At 39.1% G+C, this 6,366-nt stretch overlaps 1 long non-coding RNA gene across 1 annotated transcript in view; it reads left to right on the forward strand.

Moving 5' to 3' along the window:
- Positions 1-5,036, forward strand: part of LOC107834091 (uncharacterized) — an 11,982-nt gene extending 6,946 nt beyond the window's left edge. Inside the window, exons 2-3 of the long non-coding RNA XR_001659874.1 lie at positions 4,577-4,932; positions 5,007-5,036. This is a non-coding gene — a long non-coding RNA (uncharacterized LOC107834091). The remainder of the gene's footprint in view (positions 1-4,576; positions 4,933-5,006) is intronic.
- Positions 5,037-6,366: the final 1,330 nt, after the last annotated feature.

Raw genomic sequence — 6,366 nt, forward strand, 5'->3', positions numbered from 1 at the left:
TGACTGCATTATTTGATAACTTTACTAAATTTCGAATGTATGTACTTGACTTGGAATATTCTTTCACCTGAATAGACATTTTTATTTTTGCCTTTACATGTTGTGAGTTGGCGCTACATGCAGTTAACAAACTGAATTGAACTGAGCATCTGTAACTGTTTCGTTTCTCCACTCATTCAACTTTCATTATTTTCAACTGTGAATCCACACGTGTGATGTGATTTTACATAACCCTTTCTTTTCCTGCTGCTAAAACTCAATCCATGCCTTCATAGTTTGTGGATTCAGCCACTGCTCCAACATGCTTATTGGAGATTACCCAAAGCCCTTAAACTTTGGTATATCCATACTTCTTTCCTGCTCATTACACCACCCTGATCCTTAAGAAATTGGCTTCCTGCCCTAAAATTCATCTGATTTAAATTCTGTCTCATGTTCAACTTCACAAAGCCTTTTTTTTTCAGGGTTTTGTAGAAAGGATAATACTCAGAACACAGTAATCCAAGAAAATGCTATTTTCATGGCGTTATTACAGAATATGTTTCGTGGTATTTCAATACTCATTGGGAGTTATATACAGTATAGTGCCCTCTTTTAGCTTTTAAAAGACATTTATAAAATGTGGGGTTGTTGTGTTTACATGTACAAGGAATGTTGAGAATCACAGCACAAAAGGTGTTCTGCAATGGATAAAAGGGGGTAGCTTAACAGAATATAACCATTTATAACACAAATATAGTATTTACATTAATGATGTGATTTTAATCCCAAACCTTCTTCACAGGCACGTGCAGAGGGGGGAGCTGAGGGTGTTTGAGCACCTGCCCTTGTTGCTCCTTGCCCCCAAGTGCCCTTTTGGTCAATTTTTTTTTCCTAAGTCCTCTTCTGACATAAAAACATGTACTAAAATTATTTGGTTTTTTTTTGTTTCTTTTTTGTACAACACAATAAGCCCTACGATCACCTTGTTACCTTTGACCTTTTGCCCGTGATGCATGACGCAGTTGCCTCTCACACAGTGAGATAAGGCGGCTAACTGGAGCTCAACGTAGCGAACGTTCCAGATTACAGATCAGTTTTTGGTGAATTAAAAAAAAACGTTTTTGGTGAATAAAGTGGAGTAGACTTGCTACTTGTCAGATGACGGAAAACGTTGAACATATCGTTTCTGCTTCAGAGAGGTAAGGAAACACAACAGACACTGACAGGCCTCTGCGTCTGCCTTTCTCTGAAGAACTACTGAGTGGGAGTAGACAGCCAGGTGAGGAAAAACTGTTCTTATCAATCAATTCACTATTTTTATCATACAGACGTTAGGCTGTTGTTGTTGTGCTATTAGCTAGCTTCTAACTAGCGACTTTGCTAGCAAAGCTAGATAACTGAAAAGCTTCTTCCCTGTGTACGAGGCACATCGCCCGTCCAAAACTTATCATCTCCATAATGGATATATGTCCGATCTTCTAATTTCCTTTGCTGCATAACGTATATTGCATTTATTCTAGTTTTAGGTACACATGTCTTGAAAGAGAATAGCACTTAAATAATAGTCCAACAAGGATATATATATAAGGATATAGGATTTAGAATTAAAAATAACACACCCTGGATTTTCATTATAAATATAATGTGTGTCATTAATGAAGGGGAAAAAACTCAACCCAGACTTTAAGTTTAGGGTCTGGTTCGCAGAGTATGAAGTTAAATTTGTTTCCCAATTATTCAAATGAAAATAAAAAACTAACCTCAGTTAAGTAAAATAAAATTGTAATCAAAACATTTGGAATTGTAATGATTCCTTTTTAAAAAAGTTGTTTAAAAGACTTTTTTTTTTTTTTTTTAATTAAATAACTCATTTTTACCAAACACAAACTTTTATTTGCATCTGGCTTATTTTCTTCCCTTGTCCTCCCAGCGTGGTTTCCTTTTCCCTACCATGTGTTGTCATGGTGACAGCTGCTTGTGAAGTGGAGCCATCAGAGTGCTTTTCATTTTGACAAGAAGCACCTGTTGGCTATCAAACATCATCAAGCTCCAACTTGAAAGACAGCTGCCTCCAGCCGCACCTCACCAGTTCATCAGCTCTCTAACAGCAGCTGCTACAATGAAGTTCAGTCAAGTGTGGAAGATCCCCTCATTTTTGTCTCTCACCTCAAGTTTGCCAACACTCACAAATCGTCCTCCATAGGCCTATGCCTTGTTTCCACTGGGGGATACAGTGCAGGCTGATGCGGTTTGGTACAGCACAATATTTTGTGTTTTCATTGTAGAGGCGGTCCATTCAACCAACTCGTACCGACTGGCGTCTCGCAGTTGCAGGTGCCAACTGAACAATAGTTCGATTTGGATGGAGCTACTGGTGACAAACACTGATTGGGAGAAAAACTGTCGCAGCTTATGACAAACATGAGACCCATTAGTTTGTCAGGTCAGTTGTCGCACTGGTATGATGCAACGGCAGGTGTTTGGGTTCAGCCCCGGTCTGCCCAGTAAGAGTCCAACTGGTGATGGAAATGTTCTCCTGAAATAGCGGACCATAAAGCAGCATACCGAACCACACCGTTTTGCCGTAACATTCAGTGGAAACGAGGCATTTGTCTCCCATGGAACACCAAGACATCGACCCTCATTTAACTACAAGTCACCAGCTGCATTTCCATTACAAATGTGCACAAGTCTTTCCATTTTCCAAATATTGTTAATGTGGAAAAAATTTAATTTTGTAATTGCAGTGTTTCCATTAAATAAGAAATGCAATTAAAATCACATGTAAATAAGTCTGTTCACGCAATAAATAAAAAAAAAATGCAAAGATGTTATCCTCCAACTACTTCCTGTCGTCTTCTTTGTGGTTTGTGCCAGTGACAACATCTAGTTGATGAGTCACATGACTCATGTGTTGCAAAAAAAAATGTGTTTCCATTGCAGTTTTGCAAAATAAGCCAATTATGATATGGCAACAAAAAAAAAAAAAAAAAAAAAAAAGATCATCACAATGCCAAAACTTATCAAAAATAGTTTTTTCAAAATTGGCAAGTTTTCAGTAAGCAAAGGTATTTTGATATGTCTAATTGCACAATTATATGCTCAATGGAAATGCAGCTGCTGCTGTGATTACACTCCTCCACAACCTTCAGTTGTCCTTCATAGTAACAGGAAAAGCTGACAGACAGATAAGACAATGTGCAGCAGACCTTGTGTGATTCCAAGGCTGAAACAGAAGTCAGATTTAAAAGTAAAGGAAAATCTCCCCAAAGTTTTCGTCTGTGCTGTGGCGGTGTAAAACAAGTCTGTTTTCAAGTTGTTTAGTTCCATCTACCACACTTCACAGAACTGATGATGTAGATTATGAATGTTTATGAAGGGATTAAGGCTTCATTTAAAGGTCAGTAGTGATTGAAGCTGTTAGTTTTTGGATTATTTTGCTCTAGTGGTTTTTCTCATTCCATTTGTCTTAGTTCTCATACACTTTCCTGATATTTGCTAAAGGATTTTATTTGTTGTGTTTTGAGACTGACGGTTGGGGGCCGTGCTTCACAGAATTCAGAAAACCTGCTGAGAAGGACTGAAATAAATTCTGGCAAACTGTTGGACGACATCACAGGCTGCATTTGGTTTCTAGGGGAGACTGCCGACCCAGAATGAGGAGACTGTTTGGTTGAAGTGCTGGAATGTGAACTTTTAGGATCTCAATAACAGAATAAGCATGAGGAAGCTGCAGTCTAGAGACGTGGAGGAAGGTTAGGCTGTAGTTTAGTTAAGAAGTTCCCCAATGGCTGGGCACCAGGAGGGGATGACATTTGCTGTGGGATGCTGAAAGTTCTGGACATTGCTTGGTTAACAAACCTCTTCAATGTTGCATGGACAACAAGAACAACATTGGTGGAGCAGCACACCTTTAGGGTGGTCTCAGTTTTTAAGAAGAGAGAACGGAGCGTGTGTTCCAGTGAAAAAGAAAACCCAGTTCACATCCTTTGGAAAATTTACTCTAGCTTTTTGGAAGAGAAGGTTACGGCTGAGGGTCAAACCTGGACTCTGAAGATTCTGTCATGGCTGTTGAAAGTGGAGCATATCTTTACTTTTGTGAAGCTGCTAAGGGGATCACTGGATCACTGCACAGCAAATTTGGAAGTGTTCAGTCAACTCCTACAGAGTTGAATTCAACACTTTGAAAGTGTCTATATTGGTCCACTCTGGATGGTGTAGAAATTACACTTTTAAAAGTGTTATTTGTGATATAGTTGAATCAACACTCACAGTAGTTGAAATTAAACACACATCAGTGTTGACTTACTCAACACTAGTATATTTTGTCAAAAGTTAACACTATGAACATGTTAATGTAACACAGAACAGTGTAAAGTATATATTAACATAGAAATCTGAGTTTTAAAATACTGCTGGCAGGGTGTGCTGTGGTGGTTCAGGGGTTAAGCACAACCCACATATGGTGGAGGCCCTAGTTTTCAATGCAGCTGTCGTAGGTTTGCTTCCCAGTCTTCCCCTTCTCTCATTATCCACTTTTTTTTTGTCAATTTACTGTTAGAATTTGGGTTAGTGTGAGTGCTCTTTCCTATAGCGGATCTTTGGGGGAGAGTTCTGACAGACTGGCGCACCGGCAGCTGATTCCGAGTAATTGGCTGGTGGACTTTTAAGAAGCAGTGGAGCAGTCACTCATCGCTCATCACTTGTTGGTCAGAGTCTAACCAAAAAGTATGTTATGGATGTTTAAGAGACTTCAAGTAATATTTTGTCTTCCCTCAGAACCCGACGAGCTGTTGGAATCAAGCCAGAAACCAAGTCTGGACTTTGAGATCGTTTCCTGCCAAGACCGAACATCTCCACTTGCCGCTCTCCTCCCCACTCCATCATTAGTCTTCAGTACGCTCCCGGATCCTAGCCTTTTCCTTCCGTGCAACCACCATCTAAAAGACAGTAAGCTTATCCCTCAAAATCAATCAAGATCTCTCAAACTCCAGTCCCTACTAATATTTCCCTTCTCCGAACAGAACCCGAGCTGACCTACCTATCCGTTCTCTGGAGCACAATCAGATTGTATTCTTTGGAAAGAATCTCCATTAAACTTTCACTGATCAGTATTCTCTGGTTTTATGTGTGAACTTGCATGTGGGTCAAGAAACTAAAATCCAGCATGACATTTACTACCAAATAAAAGCCACTAGAGCAATTAAAACCTTTTTTTTTCCCAGAAACTACTGGCCATCAATAATCCCCAAATTCATTTTAAAAGACATTAGATGCTACTTGAACCAGTTGCAGTATGTTATCGACTTTTATTTCAAAACATCAAACAGCTTGACAGCAATATACAACAAAGGTCTTTCATTCATGGTACTTTGCACTGAAGGTGAAGTGTGCTTTGAAAGTTAATTGGAAGTGGCCATGGATGGTCTTGCGATCACTGATGGTGAAGTGTCTTTGGTGCTGTTCTTGTTTTCACCAACATGAAGGAGGAAGACTTCCAGCCAGCCTGGAAGGAAAAACGGGACATATAGCAGAAACATTAGGATAATAAATAAATATTTTAAAAAGAAGTGTGAGCAAAACTAATCAGACTCACCTGTGTGTGTCACCATCATATTCATTTAAATTACTCTGCTCACCCAGTTTACAAGATAAAGCATAAAAAACTCAGAAATAATTACTGAAGAAATTAGTTAGCTTATAGAAACATTTTTGGACAGCATTAAAAGTCATGCCAACCTTTCTGAAGAAATGTGTTGAAGTCATCATAACAGGCTTCAGTCACCAACATGACACACCAACAAAGAAAAAACATTTTTGACAGTTTTTAGATGTGCCACAGGTACAAAGCACCAGAGTCAAATGGCTTAATTGCCTCCTCATTGTGAAGATACCTTCTCCAGAGTCCTGCTAATCACCTAATTATTGTATTCAGGTATGGTGCAGCAGCGGCACATCTAAATGTTGCAGGACAGTGGCCCTCCAGGACTGGAGTTTGACAACTGTGGCATAGATCAAGCCAACGATCCAGCAAAGCCACTCCCACATTTTGCAGTCTACAGCCAAAAACTTAAAGAAAACGACCTCCACAGCTAAATAATGTTAACTCAAATGGCCTCCAGATTTTCCTGACAGTTTTAATGTTCGGTTAAGATAATAAACAGTCATATATACCCTGATATCCAAACAAATAAGCGTACGTGAAGCAAGCTATGTATATGTACTCTTGCGTAAACGGAAAATTAATGCCTCTATAAAAAATTGTCAAAAACGTGATCATTTTAACATGGAACTTACCTTGTTATAATAAGCTCCAGACATTATGTCGTTATGTCGTTCCATGTACGCTTTCCCTGCCAGCATCTTGCACCCTGCTGTTATGTA

This window comes from Poecilia formosa, unplaced genomic scaffold, assembly GCF_000485575.1.
Source record: "Poecilia formosa unplaced genomic scaffold, Poecilia_formosa-5.1.2 Scaffold517, whole genome shotgun sequence".
Classification (NCBI taxonomy): Eukaryota; Metazoa; Chordata; class Actinopteri; order Cyprinodontiformes; family Poeciliidae; genus Poecilia; species Poecilia formosa.